Source organism: Giraffa tippelskirchi, chromosome 12 (genome assembly GCF_054371585.1).
Source record: "Giraffa tippelskirchi isolate mGirTip1 chromosome 12, T2T-mGirTip1v1.2.pri, whole genome shotgun sequence".
NCBI lineage: Eukaryota > Metazoa > Chordata > Mammalia > Artiodactyla > Giraffidae > Giraffa > Giraffa tippelskirchi.
The window spans coordinates 54,206,457-54,232,105 of record NC_137286.1 but is presented as its reverse complement, the minus strand read 5'-3'; the positions used below and the strand labels follow the sequence as shown (position 1 = coordinate 54,232,105).

Below are 25,649 nucleotides of genomic sequence, written 5' to 3'. Positions count from 1 at the left end.
AGTCTCTGGGCTCCTAGTTCATTGATTTCTCCTTCCATCCACCTCAGCTTCACTAGGAGCATCAAGATGGCTGAAGAGACAGATGATAAAATAGGTGATCAGGTTACCAGGGCTCCTGCTTATGCTTTCCCTCCACTCTTCTCTCCCACCCTCAAGCTGCATACATCACTTCAACCAGGGAGGAAAAGAGCGCAACAGACTGTTTCACATTTTTGACATTTTTAAGGGCCTAAAAGACTTCCCTATCCCTCCAGCCCTTGCATTTTATAGGAATTGTTGTTTTTAGTCGCTCAGTCATGTCCAACTCTTTGTGACCCCATGGACTGTAGCCCGCCAGGCTCCTCTGTCCATAGGATTTTCCAGGCAAGAATACTGGAGTGGGTTGCAATTTCCTTCTCCAGTAGATCTTCTCAACCCAGAGATTGAACCTGCATCTCCTGCATTGGCAGGTGGTTTCATTACCACTGAGCCACCAGGAAGCCCCTATAAAAGATCAGAGAAGCTTAATTGTTAGGACAATGTTTACCCCCATTGGAAGGAGCTTGGGAACCATCTCACCTATATAGTTAAGGCAATGGGACCTCTTCTACTAGTTTCATGGCCCAAGAAGTAAACTAGTTTCTCTCCATTTTCCTGCATATCTGAACCCACAAACTGAGGATACAGAGCAGTTAAGACCCAGTTTGTTCTGCTCCCTTTTCTCCCAGAACCATCTGATAAGAAGGCCAGATCATCCTGATTTTTCCAGAGGCTTAGAGATCTACCAGGTAGTGGTAAAGAACTCACCTACCAGTGGAGAAGACTTAAGAGATGTGAGTTTGATCCCTGAGTGGGGAAGATCCCCTGGAGAAGGGCATGGCAACCCACTCCAGTATTCTCACCTGGAGAATCCCATGGACAGAGGAGCCTGGTGGGCTATAGTCCATGGGGTCACAAAGAGTCGGACACAAGTGAAGTGACTTAGCAGGCACACAGAGATCCACCAGGTGTCCTGTTAAAATGTACCAGGAAATTGCAAGCTTTTGGCCAGAAAGACCTCAATTATCATCTCAGAGGACTTTCTGGCCATCAAAAAGTGAGCAAAGAAATCTCACAAGATTGTGCCAGACAGCTATGACCTTTTCTCACCTGCAGGAGCTCTGAATAAATATTCAGATGGTTTAAGACAAAAAGCAAACCAAGTTTACTGCTAAAGAGTCTAAATTCTTTTGCCCCAAAGACAGCTATTTTCTTTCACCTCAAACAACTTCAGGATATTGCCCCGGGGCCGTGGGAGTATTTTGTTATTTTCTGTGTGAAATATTATATTCCCTGGTGGATGTGGGAAGATTGTATTACTGTCCACTGATTCCCTTAGTTGACAGAGCCAGCAGCGCTGGTGACCCCAACATTCCGAGCTGCGTCCAAATGCGGGCTTTTCTGCTGAAGGACCAAGATAAAGCCCAGAGACTGGAAGAAGCCACGAAAGCCCAGCCTCTGGAGAATCCGATCGCTCTGACAGGCTGGGATGGGTATGTCACATGTCCACCGGCCCCCACGCATTTACAGTCCTGAAATATGAGGTCTGAGGCGCTGCTTGGCATAGGTAGCTGATAAAACCCTCATAATTCACACCACTTACCAATCAGTGACCACCAGGGACTGTGTCAGGTGAAATACGACTCGGTCTCAACTGAGTTCTTCTCCACTCTTACATATAAATAAATCTCTTTCCACTGGTGAAAATAAGCTGGCCTGCGGACAGAAAAAGATCTAGCGCCTTCCTTTTTTCAACCACCATTAGAGCCTTGATACATCTCAGAGGCACGGAAACTTCTAGAGAGGGACAGGATACTATCAGAGGAGAGTTATGGTATCAAATTTCACCCGAATGGGTGCTCCTCTAGGTTCATTTCTTTCTTTCTTTTTTTTTTTTTTTACTTTGCACTGCAGTTAGGTCTGTGATTTTCCCTAAGATGATGATCTACAAGATAGGCTGTTTGCATGCTCTGGATCTCATTTATTAAGAAGTGAAGTATGTAATGGTGAAAAATAGCTCGACGGGTTTCCTCTTTCTCTGGGGATATCTCTCCGCTGCCGCACGGCTGGCTGCCCTCACAGTCAGTGCCACGGAAATAAATGGAAGGGAACCGGGCGCTCAGGAGGCGCAGTGTGGGAGATCCTCTCTGCATCTGGAAGCCTGCGACAGCCAACCTTCTCCTCCTTTCTGCTCAGGACTCAGGCTTGCGAAGGATCTGGGGGTCACTAGGATGGCGATTGCAAAGACACACGTGAGCCCCACACTCAGTAATTTATTTTCTTGACGGGCTGTGTGTGTGTGTGTGTGTGTGTGTGTGTGTGTGTGTGTGGAGTCTTGGCTCACAGCATTGATGGGGTAAAGCAGAGTTCTCCACCTCCCAGTCTGCAAGATGCCTTTCTCCAATCACCTTGAGGACTTGCCCGCAAGCAAGTGGAAAATTGCTGAGTGCAGAAGAGGGTCTTAAGGACTTAGTGGGAAGAAAAGATGGTGGAGTTTGATCTACTAAGACATCTTTAGCAAACGCATTGATAATTTCTATGGCTGCACTTATAGCTAGGGCAGCAGACTGCTTCCTCCGGACATCACTCCTCCAAATTCTTGGCAGTCCTATTTTATAGTTGACGAACTATATTCTGGAATATGGAGATAGTTAAATGACTGCTCAAAATCTTACCCTGTGTTCAAAGCAGAGCTGCTACTCAACCCCATCTAGAACCTGTGCGTGGCAAGGCAGAGATCTGGCTTGGCCTTTCCAGCTATATCCTTGCTGCTCATCAGTATTCATGTCTTTTCACTGTGTGTCAGGCTTTCTCCTAGGCACCAGGGAAAGCCATTTTTTCCAGGAAGGACAAAATGTGTTATGATATGGATAAGTAGCTGGTTATCATGCAGTTCTGTAAAGTTAGAAATACATACACACACACAGAGAAAAGACAGATCCTGAGAGTGTGAGAGATGCTGGGACTGATTTTTGTGCCAATCACTGGGTGAGGCATTCTATATACCTGACTCACTCGGCTTCATGGTGCCTCTGAAATGCTGTTGGGATGTTATGACAACCATAACACCAATGAGGAAGCCAAAGCTTAGGAAATTAACTAATTTTCTAAATCTCCCAGATCATCAATGATAGAACCGGAATTTCCCCCCAAGCTGTGATACCGCAATACACAGCTGGTTCACAGATTCACGTATATGAGAGGAAAGACCAGGAGACCTGACAATAAAGTCACAAAAGTTTCCTCCAAGACCAATTACTTAGTAAGGATCTCTGGTGCTCAGGGATTCTTCTCTGCAAGGAGCCTGAGTTGCATGCTTGCACTCACTTGCTTTTAATTTGTAAAAACCAGTGGAAGCCCACAGGCTCATGTACTCCACCCCCTTGTGTTATAGTTGAGGAAATCAAAACCCAAGTAAGTGAAGTGAGATTTGTGGCATACATAGTGAGGAAGTGAAGTGAAAGTGTTAGTTGCTTAGTCATGTCTGACTTTTTGCAGCCCAAAGGCCTGTGGCTCCCCAGGCTCCTCTGTCCATGGGATTCTTCAAGCAAGAATACTGGAGTGGGTAGCCATTCCCTTCTCCAGAGGATCTTTCCAACCTAGGGATCAAACCTGGGTCTCCTGCATTGCAGGCAGATTCTATACCATCTGAGCCACTAGTTGAGACTAACACCTGGGTCTTCCAGATGCCTTGCTGCTCTTGACTCAGAGGCATTTAGCAATGGATTCTGCCATCTCCTTGGTTGCCAAGATGGACTCCATTTTTCTAGAAGGTGGGAGGATGATTGACCTTCCTACCTTGCCCCTCTCACAAGGCCCTTTGTGAAGGTCTCCATGGCTCTAAAGAGGGAAACTCACTGAAGAGTCAAGGTTATGAGACATGCTGACCTCCAGGGTGAGACCCTCAAAAGTTCAAGACTTTTATTGGATATGCCGGTTATGTTGTCCATCTGAGTCAAAAGCAATTCTGTTCTTGGTTAATTTATTGGGTATTATTTCCTGGGTAACTTCGGCCAGATCACACACCTGCTATCAGGTTGCTGCTGTTGTGGTTCAGTTGCTCAGTTGTGTCCGACTCTTTGCAACCTGGATAGCAGCATGCCAGGCTTCCCTGTCCTTCACCATCTCCCAGAGTTTGCTCAAACTCATGTCCATTGACTCAGTGAAGCCATCCAACCATCTCATCCTCTGTCGCCCCCTTCTCCTCCTGCCTGCAGTCTTTCCCAGCATTAAGGTCTTTTCCAAAGAGTCAGCTCTTCCCATCAGGTGGCCAAAATATTGGAGCTTCAGCTTTAGCATCAGTCCCTCCAATGAATATTCAGGATTGATTTCCTTTAGGATTGACTGGTTTCATCTTCTTGCAGTCCAAAGACTCTCAATAGTCTTCTCCAGCACCACAATTAGAAAGCATCAATTCTTCAGTGCTCTGCCTTCTTTATGGTCCAACTCTCATATCCATACATGCTGCTGCTGCTGCTGCGTCGCTTCAGTGTGTCCGACTCTGTGCGACCCCATAGACAGCAGCCCACCAGGCTCTGCCATCTCTGGGATTCTCCAGACAAGAGCACTGGAGTGCGTTGCCATTTCCTTCTCCAATGCAAGAAACTGAAAAGTGAAAGTGAAGTCGCTCAGTCGTGTCTGACTCTTCACGACCCCATGGACTGCAGCCTACCAGGCTTCTCCATACATGACTACTGGAAAAACTATAGTAGTAATAATTTATTCTCTTACTTCTAATTTCTGATATCTTATCACTTCCCCCACATAAACTGTGTGAGATTTTCTTTCTCCCTTAACTTCTTGTCCAGAGGTTCTCAATCGTAGATGCACAAGGAAGCCCTTGGGAAGATTTGGAATTCCCCATGCCCCCAACTGCCCCTCACAGATCTGTGAATGTATATTTGGCCTGGACATCAGTGGGACCCAGTCACATGCCCTGATGAAGTCAGGCTCCTTTCTTATTCCATCATGGAGGGAAAGGAAAGACAAATAGGCACTAATTTTTTCAGGGTATACCCAGCATTTGACATCTTTTATCTCATTCAGAATATACCATATTTCTGTGATGGAAGGTTTTATCATCTCTCTTTTTAAGCGAAGAGATTCATGCTCAGAGAAGTTGAGTCTTCTAACCTAAGTCACACTAGATATAGGAGATATGGAATTCAAAAACAGTATTGCTAAATTCTCCCAACCTCACCTTTCGTTTTTCTCATGTGAAATGTTTAGTTTGGTGCCTGGCATACAGCGGGGTGACACAATGTGTTAATGCCCATCTCTTTCTACTCTCAAAATATCCATATATTTCCTCATATCTATTCTCAATAATTTTGTCAGACTGACCTTCTGTTAAAATTAACTCAAGTCATAAGTAACCTCCGAGGAAAAACTTTGAAGGATTTCCTTTTCCTACAGAATCAAATCTAAACTGTTGTTGTTGTTTAATCATTCAGTCGTGTCCAGCTCTTTGCGACACCATGGACTATGGCCTGCCAGGCTCCTCTGTCCATAGGATTTCCCAGACAAGAATACTGGGGTGGGTTGCCATTTCCTCCTCCATGGGATCTTCCTGACCCAGGGATCAAACCCATGTCTGCTGCATTGACAGGCAGGTTCTTTACCACTGAGCCACTGGGGAAGCCCCACCAAATCGAAACTACTTGATTTTCAAGAACTCACTTTTTATTTTTGTCCGATTTTAAGGTTCATTCTTTCTATATTATATATTCCTCCACAAGTCAATTTAATATCCCATGAAAATGACCTCACTTTATTCCCCATCTCTTGTCTTATCTATTTCTTAAATCCTGTAAGGTTATGCAATACAACAATCAGAAATGATTTTAGGAGAATTACCAATGAATCAGGAAAATGCCTAAATATAATATTAAGTGAAAAAGTAATACCCAAAATGTATATATATATATGTATCTTAATCCTAATTATGCAATGCCTATAAACAAATGTAATTATGCCATGATCCTAATTATATAATATAAGCATATGTTTATACATGTGCATGCATACATTACATATGTTATTTTATTTCTGTATATAAGCACACATTTTAAAGTATAAGCATATGTGCAAAATAATAGTAGTAGTTACATTTAGGTTACAGTGAAGTTTTAATTTGCTTCTGTTTTGCTATTTTCCAAGGTTCTTTTAAATTTCTTACAAAAATAACTTTTATCTTACTTTTATTGTAAGATTAAATAAATTCATCCTATCTTCCAGGTATAAATATGGCTTTTCTTAATCATATTCAACCTAGTTGAATCAAGTCTTCTTAATCATATTCAACCTAGTTGTCCTCCGCTCTTTGAAGGCTTACATCATTCAACTTACTATGTTTTCTGTCTCGTGTTCATTCTCCCACATGTTCTAGAGGAATTGACGCCACCAGTTGGTTCAACAGTTAGAGTTGGTGACCAAGGCTAAGACGATTACTAGATTTTATTTATAGGGCTATAGAGATGGGCCTTTTGTGAAGTAATAGATTCTCTTTACTTAAAAAAGTGTTGTTGTTTTTTTCTGCTGTTTGCAACTAGGTTATTTCTAACTGTTGTTGTTGCTGTTGCTGTTTAGTCACTAAGTCATGTACAACTCTTTTGCAACCCAATGGACTGTAGACCACCAGGCTACTCTGTTCATGGGATTCTGCAGGCAAGAATACTGGAGTGGGTTGCCTTTTCCTTCTCCAGAGGATCTTCCCCATCCAGGACTGAAGTCCCGTCTCCTGCCTTGGCAGGTGGATTCTTTACCACTTAGCCACTTTCTGACTGCTATAAATCCCAGAAGATTTGCTACATGTATGTAATTGTTTTTGCTACATGTATATAATTTTTATCTTTGCAACCAAGTTGGCTCTCATTCAACAAACATGTATTAAACATCTTTTCTGTACCAGACCATTTATAGAAACAAAGACAAGCTAACCCCCACTATATCCACAGAGGCCTTGATGTTTTGGCTATTTGGCTGGCATCCCCTGTTGCCCAGAACTAAATCTGTGGTAGGTTTCTTGGCACTTGATGAATACATGATAGTTCAAAGATTCACCTTATGAGGGTTTTTATTACAGTGAATATCTGTATCTTCCTTTTCAAGATTTTCTTTGCAAATCTGGCTAATACAGTTCTGTTTTACCACCTACAGATCCCTTCTCGCTTTATGGTTCATCTCTGTACTAATAACATTTTCCACTCTAAACACGTGCAGTTTAGTGACTGATGGTATAGATAGCTGTTTTGTCTATTTTGATGCAAGCATTAGCCCTTAAGACTTTATACAATTCAGTTCAACCTGAAAGGAAAGAAGAAAGGAAGGAAGGGAGGGTGGGAAGTTAGAGGGAAGGAGGAAGGAAAAAAGAAAGAAAGGGAGAGAGAGAAGGAAGAAGGGAGGAAGAAGGGAAAAGAAAGTCAAAGATCTTGACTACAAAGGCTTCCAAAATTATACTGAGAGACAGAAGAGGAAAAGATGAAATTAGGTTAACCAATTCTTAAGCTGATTTATGGCAGCAATCAGGATTTTAAAATTTTACTTTTAACCTCAGGGAAGTTACAGCAAAAATAACTCCAAGCTTGCCATCCAACCCAGTGATCAGACCTCAGATTTACTAATCTTGGCAACTGAAAGCAAATTATAGGGTAGGAGCAACCACAGAAAGTAACCCTTATTTGTAATTGCAGTCAGTGAGGGACATGGAGAAAACATCCAAGGCCAGCTTTCTAAGAACTCCTTCTCACCAGGAGCACCTGGGGCTAAATTGTGGCTGATTCATAACATCCTGCTGAAGGAAAGGCTGGGCGAGCAGGAAACCCACCTAGGAAGCCTGCTGAACACATCTGTGAGTCTGACTCATGTAAACCTTCCCCTCCTTCTCTGAATATGTCCTAAAGCAACCTTCAAATTTTCCAACGAATTGTGTTGGGAAAGAGATGGGGCTTTCGCCACAGAGCAGACTCTGACTTCAGCTCCTATTAGGCAATTTCTTGTCCCGTGACCTTGAGAAGTTCCCTTAACCTCTCCCAGCCTCATTTTCCCCATTTGTACATTGGAGCAGATATAATGGCTTCCCAGGTGGCACAATGGTAGAGCACCCGCCTTTCAATGCAGGAGACACAAGAGAAGCGGGTTCGATCTCCAGGTGAGGAAGATCCCCTGGAGTAGGAAATGGCAACCCGCTCCAGTATTCTTGCCTGGAGAATCCCATGGAAAGAGGAGCCTGGCAGGCCACAGTGCACAGGGTCACAAAGAACTGGACATGCCTGAGCTCACGTGCAAACAATGCAAAGTGACTCATGTCAGGCACTACACTAGGTGTCAATGTAACATTTTGTTAATTCTTTCTAACAACACTAGAAGCAGACATATTTTTATTTGAACCAATGAGGACATTGAGGCTCAGATAAATTAAGTAACTTGCCAAAATTCATACAGTTTGTAATTTTAAGAACCAGAATTCATATCTGGATCTTTCTCTGCTGAACTGGTTACTACAGCAGTCAGACACCCCAGTTTTTCCAGTGTTGTGTTTTAGTCTGCTCAGGAGGCCATAACAAAATGCCACAGACTCAGTGGCTTAAACAACAGAAATTCATTTGTTCCTAGTTTTGGAGTCTGTGAAATCCAAGATGAAGATACTGGTTGATTTAGTTACTGGTGAGGGTTCAATTCCTGGCTTGCATATGGCCCCTTGCTTACTGTGTCCTTTCATGATGAAGAGAGTCATCTGTCTCATCTTCTTTAAGGACACTAATCCTGTTGGATCGGCTCCCCACCCTTATGTGTGTCTGAGCTTGTGTTCAGTCGTGTCTCACTCATTGCAGCCCCACGGACTGTAGCTCACCAGGTTCCTCTGTCCATGGGATTTCCCAGGCAAGAATGCTGAATGGGTAGCCCTTCCTTTCTCCAGGGGATCTTCCCCACCCAGGGATTTGAAGCCACATTTCTTGGGTCTCCTGCATTGGTAGGCAGATTCTTTGCCACTGTTCCACCTGGGAATCCACCCTTATAACCTCATTTAACCTTAATTATCGATCCCTGTGTTAGGAGGATACCCTGGAGAAGGGAATGGCACCCCACTCCAGTATTCTTGCCTGGAAAATCCCATGGACAGAGGAGCCTGTTGGGCTACAGTCTATGAGGTTCCAAAGAGTCAGACCTGACTGAGCAAAATAACACATCTCCATATAGGCCCTGTCTCCTGATACAGTTACATTAGGGCTTCAACATATGAATGGGGGGTGGAGGGGCATAATCAGTCCATAGATAGTGTCTTACATAAATTTCTATCCTATACAGTATTTTTGAGACTATTATTCTACTTCATATATCCCCCTTTTTCTTCTCAATTCAGTGAGCTTCTAAATTCTACAGATAATCTCTCCATATCATGTTTATCACATTACTACATCTCCTTAGATCAGACCATCATCTACTCTTCCCTTGAATTCTGTACAGCATGCTAACAGATTTCCAGCTGTCAGTTTCCATCCTCTCAAACACATCCATCAGACAACCACAGCAGAGACAGCCAGCTCAGACTGTCTCAGTCCACATCTTAAAACCATTCATTTGCTTAACAAATAAAGCCCAAACCCAATCTGATTGGCATTCACTGCTTCCCACTGTCAGGTCCCAGGCTGCCTATCCAACTTTATCTCTTTCTTCTAAATCTCTTTTTCTTTCTCGTTAGTACAACTTGCACCAGAGACTCACTAATCACTTGTTTGCTTATTCACTTACTCATTTATTGTATAAGTATTTATTAAGCATCACTAACGTTCCAGATACTGTGCTAGGCTTTGGACACTCAGCAGCAGACACCATTTCTACCCACATGGAGTATGTCTGACTAGGAGAGACGGCCATTATGTGCTTTCACAGGAACTGCGTTCATACATATCAGAGGACTATTATTTGCCATGTCCCAGCTCAAGGCATTCCTCCATTAAAGTCGTCCCATAAGAAAATATTTGGAAAATATTACCTGAGAAAAGTCTTGTGTCTAGAATATATAAAACTAAACAGTAATCAAACAACCCAATTGAAAAATGGAGAGAAGATTGGAAAAGACATTTCACCAAAGAATATATACGGGTGGTAAGTAAGGCCATGAAAAGACACTCAACCTCATTCAAATTAGGAAAATGCAAATTAAAACCACAATAAAATATTACTATACATGCAACAGAATGGCATGTATAGTAATACACAAAAGAGACTGACAAATACGAGATATTGCCAAGGCTGTGGAACAGCAGAAGGTTTCATATGTTGCTGATAAGAATATGTCATGGTGTAGCCACGTTGTGGAACAGTTCATCAGTTCCTCAAATGGTTAAATATGCACGTATAGTAGGATCAGTAATCACAGTCATAGGCATTTACCTGGGAGAAATGAAAACTTACAACCATATAAAGATGTATGCATGTGTGTGTGCTAAGTCACTTTAGTCATGTCTGACTCTGTGAGACCCCATGGATTGTAGCCCACCAGGCTCCTCTGTTCATGGGATTCTCTAGGCGAGAAGAACTAGAATGGGTTACTGTGCCCTCCTCCAGGGGATCTTCCTGACCCAAGGATCGAACCTACAGCTCTTAAGTCTCCTGCATTGTCCGGTGGGTTCTTTACCACCAGCACCACCTCGGAAGCCCATAAAGACATGTATGAGCTGAATTTGTTTATAGCAGTATATTCACAAAATCCTTAAAAGTAGACTGCAGACAGATGTCTATCATTTGGTGATTGGATCAACAAATTCCTGTATATCCATACAACAGAACAAGCATACCAGCTCAGTCGCTTCAGTTGTGTCTGACTCTTTGCGGCCCTATGGACTGTAGCCCGCCAGGCTCCTCTGTCCGTGGAATTCTCCAGACAAGAATGCTGGAGGGGGCTGCCAATGCCCTCCACCAGGAGATCTTCCTGACCCAGGGATCGAACCTGCTTCTCTTATGTCTCCTTCATTGGCAAGCAGCTTCTTTACCACCAGCGCCACCTGGGAAGCCCCAGAACAGTACTCATCAGTGAAATGACTTAAACTATTGATACTCGCAATATGAATGTAATCTCAACAATGTTATGCTAACTGAAAAAAAAAATAAACAAAAGAATATCTATGATAACATTTATTTTAAATATTCTATAAAAAGCGCTAAAGCTAGAAAGTGATTATTAGAAACCAGTAGGTAGGAGGAAGGTATGGACAACAGTTACACACATTGGATCATTTTAGGATGATAAAACTCTTCTGTACCAAGTTTGTGGCGGTCGTTACATATCTGTATAGGTTGATCAAGTTTTATCACTTCTCTCTCATGTTAAGTTTTTAAGGAGTAATACCATTTTAGAGAAGACACTGGAGAAAGAAAAGATAGAAATAGAAGACACATCCTAATGTTTACCTAAATGAGAACATTAATTTTTGCTAAATTTAACCCCTCTTTTCCCAGTTCTCCTGATAATGGTTCTCCCTCTTCACTAGCACCTATCCGACTGTCTCCCCTTAGTGAGCCCTGAGCTAGAAGATCAGGCCCTAGTCACTTTCATACCCTCTCATTAATTCAGCACCTTGGCTCAGACCATAAAGAATGTGCCTGCAATGCAGGAGACCCAGGTTTAATCCCTGGGTCAGAAAAATCCCCTGGACAAGGGAACAGCTACCCACTCCAGTATTCTTGCTGGGAGAATTCAATGAATAGGGGAGCCTGGCAGGCAACAGTCCATGGGGTCGCAAAGAGTCAGGCGGAATGACTAACACTGGCACTTTTTTTTCGCTTTGCACAGAATAGGATGTAATCAGCGCATAATACATTAAACTGGCCATGTTTTACAACTGCTCCTCATTCATCCCCAACCCAAACCTTTACTCTTTCATTGAAGAAACCTAAATGTCCACTGACAGAAGAATGGATAAAGAAGATATGCACATATACTACTCAGCCATAAAAAGAAATGAAATTGTGCCATTTACACAATCATGGATGGACTTAGAGCCTGTCATACAGAGTGAAGTAAGTCAGAAAGAGAAAAATAAGTGTTGTCTATTAACGCATATTTGTGGAACCTAGAAAAATGGTACGGATCAACCTATTTGCAAAGAAGCTGTTATATAACTTCTCAGTCTGAAAGAATCACCTCATTTAAGTTTTTTAAATGTCAGCCTTCTTTTTAACATTCCTTTAACAGGACTTTTGGCCAAATCAATTTCTAGGAAAGACCAACTCCACGTGATGGACTAACTCATTTCAGATTGAAGTGAAGTTTGGGGGAGGAGGAGAATTACCTGGAAACCACAGACTTTATGCCTTGTAATTCTGATCAGAGGATGTGAGAGAGAAATGTATACTACGTATACATTATTATTATGTGTTATACATTATTTTATTGTATACATATATATGTATATATTATTACATAATATTATATATTAGTATTTATATTATATATACAGGGGGCTTCCCTTGTAGCTCAGTTAGTAAAGAATCTGCCTGCGATGCAGGAGACACGGTTTCAATCCCTGGGTCGAGAATATCCCCTGGAGAAGGAAATGGCAACCCACTCCAGTATTCTTGCCTGGAGAATCCCATGGACAGAGGAGTCTGGCAGGCTGCAGTCCATGGGGTTGCAAAGAGTCAGACACAACTTAACGACTAAACCACCACCATAATGAATATAGTAAGTATAAAATATATATAAATAATCAATAAATTATATATAATACATATTATATAGCACATATAGAATATCAACTCATGTAATATGTAAGATATATATGTTATACAGAAAGCAGTTCAAATACTAATTAATATATTTTTATTTTTGATATATGTGTAAAGAGATTTTTTTTTGCAGAGAAGATGCCACTATACAGACACACTGTATCTTCTTTTTAGAATTATAGTGATGTATCTTCATTCAGAAAATAGAGATTTTTGTAATATAAACTGATTCACTTAATAGGGATTTGTGAGATAAAAGAAAATATATATTGGTTTCTGACTCCTATTCCTGGCACAGAGTTTCTGAAGCCCTTTAAACCCCTAAGTGATGAAAGCAGCAGGAGCATTTTTGTTCTAGTGAGAGGATTCCAAGAGGGCTCTTGGATGACCCTATGTATTAGCCTGTTCATCTGTATCCTTTATCACATCCTTGAATAAACTGGTAAACATAAGCAAGTGGTTCCTGAGTTTCTCAAGCTGTTCTATCAAACAATCAAATCCAGGACGGAGGGGGGCATGGAAGCCTCCAATTTGTAGCCAAGTGAAACTGAAGTTCTGGGTAACCTGGGGACCTACCACTTGTGATTGGCATATGAAGTGGGGGCAGGGTATCTTGTGGGACTGAGCCCTTAACATGTGGGATCTGGAGTCACCTCCAAGTAACTCGGATCAGAATTGAGTTCAGTTGTAGGACACTAGCTGGTGTCACAGAATATTGCTTGATGGGGGAAAATCCACACACATTTGGTGTCACAACTGTTAGCATCATGTGGTATTTATACAAGCGTCAAGGAGAGACATGGGAAGAAGGAGACTGAGATGTTTTCTTTTTTTTTCCCAACACACAATTCTTTTAAGTATTGCACAAAGACTGGGTCCATTTTATCATGGTGTCCTGGGAGCCTGGCATGATACACAGACACTGAAAAAATATTTGCCAAGTAAATTTTAAAAATTGAATGAATGAATCTGTCAGCTGGCTCATATGACCCATTCATGACAACAAAAAATCCAACACTGTGTGCACACCCCTGGTCACTAAGATGTGATCAGCTTTACCTTTCCTGTTTTTTACTTTTTCACACTGATGTCTATTCATATGCATGTATAATTCTTGGTAGTTTGTATGGGATAGAAATTCTGGAGGTGAAAAGGCATAGTTAGAAAGAAGGTACCAGAAGAAGAAGGAGCAGGAGATGCAATATTTATTTACATGAGAATATATAAGCTTACTTTTGTTACGCTCAAAAAATATTCTGTGTATCTATTTGCTGTAAATTCAATTTCTTCTCTTTAACATCAAATGAAATAGGCCAAAAATCATGCTATTACCAACTTTGCTAGCTAATTGGGGCTTTCCTGGTGGCTCAGTTGGTAAAGAATCTGTGTGCAATTGAAGAGACCCAGATTCAATCCGTGTCAGGGAGATCTCCTGGAGGAGAAAATGGCAACCCCCTCCAGTATTTTTGCCTGGGAAATCCCAGACAGAGGACCCTTCGAGCTTCATTCAGTCCATGGCGGTCCCAAAGGGTCAGACAGGACTGAGCGACTAACACTAGTAGGAGCACAGCTCTGCTCCAAAGATCTAGTCTTCACAACTGTAGAACATACTGGGCTTCTCATGCCTTCTCTACCTTCTTTTTCCCAAATTCAGTGTTCTTCTCTATGAATGGAATCAAAACAATTTATCTTCAGGGCAGAGACCATCATGAAAATGGAAAAAATTTTCAGTTCTAGGCACACTTTTTTTCACTACAAGCCTCTTGATACCTCCTACAGCCATAGATTAGTTTTCAGTACTCTCTAGTGGTTCAACACATGAGTATCCATTTCTGTGTTTTTAATCTGAATGAATGGTGATCTACCATGATGTATAATTCCAGGGGACACCATTCAAATCCTAGTTCATGTGGATGGCACATGAACAATCCTAGTTCATGCGGCATGAATGTGGATGGTTCTATGATGTTCAACCTGGGCAGTGTTCAATTAGGCAGCCATTGGCAACAGATTTGAATTCCCAAAGGTATTTTCTTTTTAAATCTGCATGAATTTGTTGCTTCATTTCCTCATCTGGTAATGTAATAGCAACCATACATGAACTTTAATGAGTGAATATTCTGTGCCAAGCACTTGACTTGCGTTATCTCATTTAACACTTATAACCCTATGTATGTGTGTTAGTCGCTGGCCATGTCTTTGTGCCTCCGTGGACTGCATCCACTAGGCTCCTCTGTCCACGGAATTCTCCAGGCAAGAATACTGACTGCAGTGGGTAGCCATTCCCTTCTCCAGGGGATCTTCCCAACCCAGGGACCAAACCTGGGTCTCCCATATTGCAGACAGATTCTTAAACATCTGAGCCACCAGGGAGCCCCTATAACTCTATGTATAGATACAATTATTGTAAAATCAACTGATTTTACAGTTGAGGTAACCAGTACATCTGGAAGTAAGTAACCAACTGGAAATAGTTATCAAAGCCTGAAGTAAAACTCAAGCATTTGGATTTCAAGCCCCAATAGGCTTATTTTGAATAATCAGCCAGGAAAGTTAATATACTTCCTATAATTCTTGCTACTGACATTCATTCTTCTTTGTGCACTGGAGGCTTCATTGGAGGATTTGGTGGGAGCAGATTTCTTTGTGCTGCACTAAGGGAGTGGCAGAGGATGAGATGGTTAGATAGCATCATTGACTCAATGGACGCGAATTTGATCAAACTCTGGGAGACAGCAGAGGACAGGGGAGCCTGGTGTGCTGAAGTCCATAGGGTCACAAAGAGTCAGACACAGTTTAGTGACTGAACAACAACAACAACAAAACTGTTACAAGAAATCTCATCCCAAATCGAGTAATGATGATGGGGCTTCTGAGAGGTTAGAGGCTCTTTTGCTAGAAGAAGCCATCAGGAGCCAAACCAATAAAGCACAAGGAGGAAATCGGGTATCTATGAACCAAGGCTTCAACAATGATGTGATATCTTTGGGTCAAACAAGGACTTTGCTCGGCAGTGAAAGATTCACCTCCAGACGCCTGGAAAGGTTTCACTGGCTGCCTCCTCCTTGACTCCCCGTCTTTGCCATACCCTGCCTCTCTTGTTTATTTTACAAATATTTCAACTCTGTGACCACAACTAAGAAAAGTCTATCTTCTTTCTTGGGCGTTCATCTGAAGTTGGGTGTTCTTTTGTCCCTTTCATGCTTATTTAGTTTATTAGTCAATCGCCATTACTTTTATATGAAGTAAAACCACAGCTTCTAGGGAGTTTTTTGTTTTGTTCCTCTGCAACTCTAAAGTTCAAGGCTGTGGACACTGTCAAAATACTTGACCTAGAAAAATAGTCAAGGCTGTGTAGTCTCCTGCTGGTTGGATTGGGGTGATAAATTGCACCAAACGTTCTTGTTCTGCTTCTAGGACTTGGTGTTTCAGGCAGAAACTGGCTTCCTTCCCTTGCCACTGGCATTTGAAATTAAAAAGAGGATGATACAGCTCAAGGGATATTAGTACTCTTTAAATATATCTTCTAAACTACTTTATATAATCAAAGGCATGGAAGAAGTTTTCTATGCCAAACAAATTAAAGTTAAGCAGAGACGTACAAGAACTGGAATTATAACTTGGAAATGCAGCTACACAGCTTCAGTCTTTTTTTCTATCCAATCATGTAATCTGCATGGATTTTTTAAGTTGGTGTCTGGAGATTTTCTCCAATGTTAAATCGAATTCCAGAACAATGCTTAAATCAGTATCCCACCATTTCAAGTGTCTACCATTTGCAAAGAGTTAATGGGTTTTTATTGCAGGATTAGGGTCTCAAATTAGCCACCCAAGGGCCAAATCCTTCTCACTGTTCAAACCCAGTCCACCAGCATATTATGTTTGTTTTTAAAAGACTAATATATAAATACAGAAATTTCATATAAATTCTGGATACCCGGAATTTTATTTAAGAAAAAATGAAGAACCTAGTTATACTTGAATAACATTCTTGCATTCTACATTTATTTAGTCAGCAAATATTTCTTGAGCACATGCTGTTTCCTAGATAATCCATTTAGGTGATGGGCATAAATCAGTGGGGGAAACAACTGCAAATAAAAAGTCACTGTCCTCATGGAGCTTCCATTCTAGTGGAAACGTACCTGGAGCAAAGCAGCGACTCCCCGTCAGGTCAGTTTTTCTCCATTTCATGATAGTCTTTATTCTGTAGTTTTGGAGTTACTGTCCCTAATTTAGGCTTCCACTCTACACTCCTGTCTTCTAGCTTCTGAGTTTTTAAACTCCCATCTAGAGAGACCTATGCCATATGAGTTTCTGCTTTGAAGACCCAGGAGCAGAGGGGAAGCTGACATGGTATGGAAGGCAGACACGTATTTGGGGCTGTGCAGTGAAGGTTTAAACCCCAGCTGTGATTTTCACGTGCTTTGCAGTCTTGGCCGCATCATTCAACCTCTCAGTCTCCCCATCTGTTACACTGAGATGATAAGGGTCCCTAAGTCACGACGATTCAAAGAGTTAACGCTTGAACGTGCTTAGAAAAGAGGCTCGCACATGGAGAAATCTTGTTAAATAAAATTTTTAAAGTGAGGTGAAGTCTCTTTTTCCAGGTTAACATCAAGAGAAACAGTAACAAGATACGAAGTCAAACTGCTCATGTGGAAGTAGCAACTGAACAAGTAACCTTCCTCAGAGTCCTGAGATACATGCTCGGGTCCAAATATCTCCTCATTATGGAACACCCAGAATGCTTTCAAATGTCTTTATTCCTATTTTTTAACACCAAAAGCATTTTGTATTGGGATATAGCCAATGAACAATGTTGTGGTAGCTTCAGGTGAACAGAAAAGGGACTCAGCCATACACATACACGTATCCATTCTCCTCCAAACCCCTCTCCCATCCAGGCTGGCACATAACACTGAGCAGAGTTCCTTGTGCTAGACAGGAGGTCTTCGCTGGCTGTGCATTTTAAATGTAGCAATGTGACCATGACCTTCCCGACGTCCCTTACTATCCCTTCCCCCAGCAGTCATAGGTTCGTTTTCTAAGTCTATGAATCTCCTTCTGTTTCGTAAGTTCATTCATATCATTTCTTTAAGATTTCACATATAAGGGTTGTCACTTGGTATTTCTCCTTCTCTGTCTGACTTCCTTCACTCAGTATGACCCTCTCTAGGTCTGTCTCAAATGTCTTTTAAATCCACCATGTGTGATCTTCTCTCCAAAAGATTCATAATATTTGAGAACTATTCTAGATGATTAGCTAAAGAATTTTGTCATTATTAATGAAATTATTAGCTGCTTTCATGACCTAATTTTCACATAGGACCTCAACACAGCATTAACTTAGAAACACACTCTGATGCACTCCAGCTGGCATATAACACGCTAAATGAGGCCATTTACTTTAATAAAACAAAACAAAACAACATAAATATAACGCCTTTCTTATCCCTTCCTCACCATTTGGTAAATACTCCAAATCCTCCTCATGTCAGAGTCAACTCAGCTAAAAAGCATTTACTATGTCAGACACAGTGCTAGGTGTCTTAGATACATCATTGCAGTTAAACATCACAGGATCTGAAAGAAATTTGTTACTATCTCCATTTTCAGATGAGAACACAGAAGCTCAAGGTAGGGAAGCTGACGCAGCCTCTGGTCATGATGTCAAGCTCTGAATTCAATCCCTTAACTCTGGATGCTATGCCCCTGAGAGTTGTTTTGGATGAAAGTGAAAGTGAAGGTCGCTCAGTCATGTCCGACTCTTTGCGACCCCCGTGGACTATACAGTCCATGGAATTCTCCAGGCCAGAATACTGGAGTGGGTAACCTTTCCCTTCTCCAGGGTACCTTCCCAACCCAGGGATCCAACCCAGGTCTTCCACATTGCAGGCGGATTCTTTACCAACTGAGCCACAAGATAAGCCCAAGAATACCAGAGTGGATAGCCTATCCCTTCTCCAGCAGATCTTCCTGACCCAGGAGTCGAACCAGTGTCTCCTGCAATTGCAGGCAGATTCTTTACCAACTCAGCTATGAGGGAAGCTGTGGTTTGGTTGGTGGTCCTCAGAATGTGCGCTTGAACCAGCTGCATCAGCATCACCCGAGCTCTTGTAAGAAGTGCAGATTCTCAGGCTCCACCTTGATCTACTGACTCATCAATAAGCCCTCAGGTGGTCCGGAGGCTCACTCAAGTTTCAGACTTCAGTTCATCTCAGCTAACCACCCTAACCTCAGTCTTTCTCCCTCTAACAACCTTGCTTAGCCTTGCCAAACTCTTCCTTCATGAACATCATTTTAATCACATCCCTCTCTGCTCAGAAACCCAGAGTCAGTCTCCATTTCCTGCTTTGTGAAGGCCAAACTGCTGATAGCTCAGGATGTTAGTATCTTTCTGCCCTCAGGGTACTCAAGTCAGTGTGCTGTGGGAAGGGGTATTTGGGAGGGATGAATTGGAGTTTGGGATTATCAAATGCAAAGTATTATATATAGAATGAAAAGTGAAGTGAAAGTGTCAGTTGCTCAGTCGTGTCCTACTCTTTGTGACCCCATTCTCTACCCCTAGGATTCTCCTGCCAAGAGTACTGGAGTGGGTTGCCATTTCCTTCTCTAGGGGATCTTCCCAACCCAGGGATCAAACCTGGGTCTCCCACATTGCAGGCAGATTCTTTATTGTCTGAGCCACAGGGAAGCCACAGGGGAATGGATTAAAAAATAAAGTTCTATTGTACAGCATAGGGAACTATATTCAATATTCTATAATAAACCGAAATGGAAAATTAAAAATTAATAAATTTTTTATGTCAGCATGCTTATTTGCTGTGAAATGGCCACAGTTTCACCATTTCTATGCCTTTGACTGTGCTGCTCTTTTTTATTTTCTGTTTCCCCCCACACACAAGTTCAGATCCAAACTCTTTCATTCTGGTCTCACTGAGCACCTAAGTCCAGAACTCCTATTAAAGAAGCACTTGGGCCCAGCCTGCTTCCCCCACCTCAGCTCCTGTCCCTTCCCTTCACTCTTTTGCTCCAGCCTCCCTGGCCTTCCTTCCATTCCTAGAACACATCTAACATTGTCCTGCTGTGGGCTCTATGCTATTGCTTTCCCCCATGTTTGGAACACTCTTCCCTACTCCAATCCTTACACAGCTGGTCCCTTCACATAATTCAGACTCAACTTATATGTCCCTTGTCAGGAGAGGCTGTCTCTGACCTCCTGTTTGCTAAAGCCCTGTGTCACTCTCTTTATGCCCCTTTTATTCTTTTTTTTTTTGTAGCACTGATCACCATTTGCACTTACCTTATGCATGTATTTTACCAAGTTCCTATATGTCTTCCCACAATTACAAGGAAACACTTTGAGAGCAGATATCTTTGCTTCAATCCCAGTGCCTGGCACATAGTAGGTGCTAAATAACCATGTGTGAATGATTACATGGATCATTTAGAATCTGCACCACATCGTGAGACCATTACTTCTAGGCTGTCTTACAGGTGAGCTGTTTCTATTTCCAGTGTCCATCCTGACTCCTGCCCTGGGATCGTGAGTTTGAGTAGCCACGCCAGCCGCCTCATGGTTTTCTAGTCCTAGAGGACCCAGCAGAAGGCTGAAATGACACAGACCAGCTAGGTGTTCGTGTCTCCTGTCTTCAGACTGGCACACTGTACATCACTGTATATAATTGCTATTTCTCTGATATTGTATGGCAAATGATATTCAAAGTTCTATAAAAGAGCTTTATATTAAAAGAAGCTCAAAGATGATGAATCCCTATAGAAAATAAGAATGCATTTTATAAAGTGACAAATTCCCTCAAACTTTAAATTCTCAAGGAAAATCCTGCTTTGTAACACTGAATACATAAAATTTTATTTGTAAATTGAATAATACTGATGTAAATTAATTTTAATGCCTGCTTATTTGCTGCCTGGTATTAAACTAGGCAAATTGCATGCATTATTATGGACCTATTCAATCTTTATAAAACCTTTGTGGTTAGCTTTGGTATTGCCTCTTTTAGAAACCAAGAATCATGTCAGTAGGACATTTACTTGCTCAAGATCTCACAGCCAATAATGTTGAGGTTGAGTTTGGAATCCCAGCTTTGTCTTATATTCCATCACTCTGCTGTCTATCTCTCATTATATTTAATGAGATCAAATAGAAATATTTTTATTAAATCAAAAGAACCAACAAAAAATCCAAGAAAAAATTGCTCTCTGGTTTGGAAGAGTTAAATATACATTAAACTAGTTCTAAAAGCAGTGATCAATTCACCGTATGACAGACTTTATTTTCTTGGGCTCCAAAATCACTGCAGGTGGTGACTGCAGCCATGAAATTAAAAGATGGTTGCTCCTTGGAAGAAAAGCTATGATAAACCTAGGCAGTGTATTAAAAACCAGAGACATTACTCTGCCATCAAAGGTCTGTATAGTCAAAGCTATGGTTTTTCCAGTAGTCATGTATGGATGTGAAATTTGGGCCATTAAAAAAAGCTGAGTGCTGAAGAATTGATGCTTTTGAACTGTGGTGTTGGAGAAGACTCTTGAGAGTCCCTTGGACTGCAAGGAGATCCAACCACTCCATCCTTAAGGAAATCAGTCCTGAATATTCACTGGAAGGACTTATACTGAAGTTGAAGCTCCAGTACTTTGGCCACCTGATGTGAAGAACCAACTCATTAGAAAATACCCTGATGATGGGAAAGATTGAAGGTAGGAAAAGAAGGGGACAACAGAGGACAAGATGGCTGGACGGCATCACCGACTCAATGGACATGAGTTTGAGCTAGCTCCAGGAGATGGTGAAGGACAGGGAAGCCTGGTGTGTTGCAGTCCACAGGGTCACAAAGAGTCAGACATGACGGAGCAACTGAACAACAACAACAAGTCAATAATTTGACAAATAAGTGATTTGGAATTCATTCACATTTCCCACACCAGGAAGGCAATTCTGATTGAAGCAAACAGATTGCAAAATATTGGTTCCACTATCAGATTCTTAGCAAACCACATTCTTGGTAAAATCTCCATTTGTTTTTTGCCGTCAAAATGATTTTACATATGTGATTCGGTCATTTCCTGGGACTTCACCTTAAGAAACATGAGAATGTACACTTGATAGACGAGGACCTCGAGAGAGGCAGTGAGGTCCCGGTTTGTCTCAGGATGGGCCTATGATCGTAGCACTGCTGGGCCATGCAGGTCAGTCTGAGACAGGCTGGGACCTGGGAACCTAGCTGCAGTGCTTGCAGCTGGACAACCATCTCCTGGAGCAACCAAATACAAAGAAACTGCAAGGCACTAAAAACAACTGTGTGCATGCACACTTGGGGTGAATTAGGAACAGTAAGACACAAAGATCCAAAAACTCTAACTGCCACTTATTAAGGGCCAGAGGCAAAAACAAGGTGTTGGGGGCAAAAGCAGGTTACTGTGCATGTTGTCTGCACTCACCACCAACAAAGCAGTGGGCAACCACCTAAACCACCCCTCTGGCCTGACCCCTGTACACACCCCTACCCTCACCCCACATAAGGAAGCAGCTTGCCCCACGTCGGGGAGTAAGCAAGTAAGGGAACCTGTTACTTGGTCTCACTCCCCACTGCTGCAGCAGGGACCCCAGTAAAGCCTTGCCTGAATTTCTTATCTGGCCTCATATCACTTTCTATTTATCAGGGAAGGCCAAGAACCCTGGTCGGTATCAAGTTCTGTTGCCTCTTTATCAAATGTTCTTCGTACTTCAAGACAAAGGACTGGTCCTGCCGACAGGTACTTAGGGGAACTTAGGAGACATCAACACTTCCGTGAGGCCATTTGGACCAGTACGGGCTAGAACTCCCCACCAGACTAGGTGAGCCTGCTTCCAGCCCCTCTCTCTCTTTCTCTCTCTCTCTCAGATCTTTGTGAAATGAGAAAAGCTTTATCAAAAGTCTAGCCACTTGCTCATCTCATCCAAAAAGAATCGGGATGAGAACACAAAGAGAAAAACAAACAAACAAACCAACAAACAAAAACACTGAGGGTAAGTAAAACACGAAAGGTAAGTAGCTAAGAGAACAAAGAAGCAGTTTATTGAGACAAAAGTGAAATTTACACAGTCAGAGAAGCGTGTGGGCATCCTTGTTTCCCGCAAGTTTTTCAATCCCCTTTTAATCTTATTTTTAGCCCTTTGAATGGCTGGGGTCTTTTTGATTAGAGGTTGAACATTCTTTAAGGGAGGGCTGAGGTGTGGCCTGGACGGCACCAGGTTCTGTAGTTCTCGGTCCTGCACATGCGTCTGCTGAAGCCACAGTACATGTGCTCTGAGAGCTGTTTCCCCTTAAACTGTGTGCTGTGCTTAGTCACCCAGTCATGTCCAACTCTTTGCAATCCCATGGACTGTAGCCCACCAGGCTTCTCTGTCCATGGGGATTCTCCAGACAAGAATACTAGAGCGGGTTGCCATGCCTCCTCCAGGAGATCTTCCCAACCCAGGGCTTGAACCCAGGCGTCCTGCATTGCAGGTGGATTCTTTACCATCTAAGCCCCCAGGGAAGCCCTTTGCTTAAACTGGCCCTTACTATTCCAGCAGCCACACATGGAAGGTTGGACAGGGTTGTCAGCAACCTGTGCAATTTTACTGCTCATGTTCCAGTTTTCATGGTCAGTTCCTTGTTTGAACACTACAGAATTTCTGTATTTAGATGCCATTCCTCCATGCATCATGGCCTCATTAAGTGCAAAACAGGGAGGTGGCTTTACCTTCGGCCTAATGCATGAGGAAGCTGTCCTTGAACCCAGGCCTGTCTTTTCTGCCTTGATGGTTGTTGACCTTTATGTCTTGGCTACACCTCAGACTCTTCCACTGCTTATCTGGGGGCAAGAACATCCATATATCTAACATTGATTTGCTTTACCCAACTCCTCTTTGTCTCATGGACCTAAACCCACATCTTGGACCCAGGACTACCAGCCTTCCTATTCTGCCTGCCTTCACTACACTGCATCTTCACATCTGAAATGCCTGCCCCAGCCTCAGCCCACCATGGAATTCTGGAGTCAGACTCTGTCAATCCTTCCTACAGTTACAGCAGATCCACATTTTTTTTTTTTTTTTGTAGCTTGGTTGTTATTTAGCTGAACAAAAGGTGTCCTTTAATCTGTGCGGTTATGGCTGCTAGATTATTGGTGATGAATTTCAAACTCCAATCACAAGAAACTCGTAAAAAAAACAACAACCATATATTAAACTTTTAAACTTAAAACCTGCAAAAATGTATCTTTAACTTGTCAACCTTCTGATACAAGGCCAAAGCATCCTCTTCACACATGGGCCTGCTCGTCAGAGTTCTGCGGCGTCATTTTGCATAAATTACACCCGTGAAGAAGCATCCATGATTTTTTAGTTGCTACAAAGTGGAACAAGAGCTTAAAGACTTGCAGAGCAATCTTAGAAGAGAATCCATCTAAATTTTAATGATCTTTCCCAATCTTATACATTTGTCTAACTCACACCTAATTTAACAGCAATTACTTTTTAGCAAATCGCCTTCATCAAATCTCTCCAAAGCACTCAACTTCGTTTTCATAGACACAACATCTTGCTTTCTTCTAACACTAATATTTCACCAGTTTACATAATGTTTAATGAAACTAAGCAATTACAGTAACAGATGCAACTGGTTTAAATAGAAACGGGGACAAATACACCTGGTTCTTGGAAAGCATCCAGCTCAATGGAAAGAAGCAGAAGTCTATGGGTATCTTAGTGAGCAGCATATTTCCCGGTGAGGACAACTCCATCCATTACAGAAATATGAGGGCATGGAGAGTATCTATCAGTTAATATGTTAGGTCATAAAAGCAGAGGCTGGGTCCTCAAGGCAGGTGGCTATGCGGACTTATCTCTTTCTGTCATAGAATCAGAAAATAGGAAGCCTTCCAAAAGTTTATGGAATTCACATTTCCAACAACAATCTTCTTAGCAAAATCCACGATGTTTTTTCAACCATTCAAGTATACTCTCGTGGACAGTGTGCTCGTGAGCTAACAAAACAGCCTCTTTCTTTGTTGGACAATGGGATAGTTTAAATACTTTCTAGAAGAGTCAAGATTTTCCCCTTTTTCATAGCTCTAAATTCAACCCCCTTGTTTTCATCAAGGACTCCTTCAATGAAGTGGTTGCCAGACCCCTCCTCCTCCTGTTTTTTCTCTTCTGGACACACTTTAGTTTGGGGTTATTAATTTTCCCCTTCAAGGACTCTGCCCAGAAATGAAACATTTGGCTCAGACTTGATCAACAAGAGGAGAAGTCAGAGGAATGTCAGGACACTCTGCTTGTATTCATGGGTTTCTTATTGTATTCACTCACCTTTTCATAATAATTATGTTGGACTTTTGGCTCATTGTTGACCTACAGCCAGCCCAAATGTCCAATTCTTCTTTTCCTAAATTGTAGCCGAGTTACTTGTTTTCTGCTTTGCTTTTCCTGTGTCTTTTTTGTCACTGATTTTCAATCAAAAACTTGTGCTGGTGTCCATTCATCTGAGGCTAATTAGTTTGGTGTATATTGTCACTATGACAATAATGACACTTGATATTTACTGAGTGGTTACCATGCACCAAGAACAGTTCTAAGCATTGTCCATGGATCATTTAATCCTTATTACCAGTTTGTGAGATAAGTACTATTTCACATACCCATTTCTCAGCTAAGATAACTGAAGCAAAGCATATTTAAGTCTCTCCCTAAAGGTCATCCGTGTAGCAACTGGTAGAGGAGAGATACAAACCCAGGCAAGATGGTGCCAAGTACAGAGCTCTTAGCCACTACAATAAATCATCTCTTGATTCATGCTTGGTTCATCTTTCCATTTAAATGGAACTTCATAGTTTATGGAATAAAAACTTAA

The 25,649-nt window shown here is 41.9% G+C and overlaps 1 long non-coding RNA gene across 3 annotated transcripts; it reads left to right on the top strand.

Annotated features, from left to right (window-relative positions):
- Window positions 1-25,649, top strand: LOC145530522 (uncharacterized). 3 transcript variants are annotated; one of them, XR_014071859.1, is made up of 7 exons: window positions 9-94; window positions 708-812; window positions 1,358-1,511; window positions 7,710-7,867; window positions 22,435-22,527; window positions 22,656-22,780; window positions 24,046-25,649. It is a non-coding gene; the product is annotated as an uncharacterized LOC145530522 (long non-coding RNA). The 3 variants fall into 3 exon arrangements; XR_014071860.1 differs by lacking the exon at window positions 24,046-25,649 and adding an exon at window positions 23,702-24,002; XR_014071861.1 differs by lacking the exons at window positions 22,435-22,527; window positions 24,046-25,649 and adding an exon at window positions 23,702-24,002 and having other exon boundaries at window positions 1-94.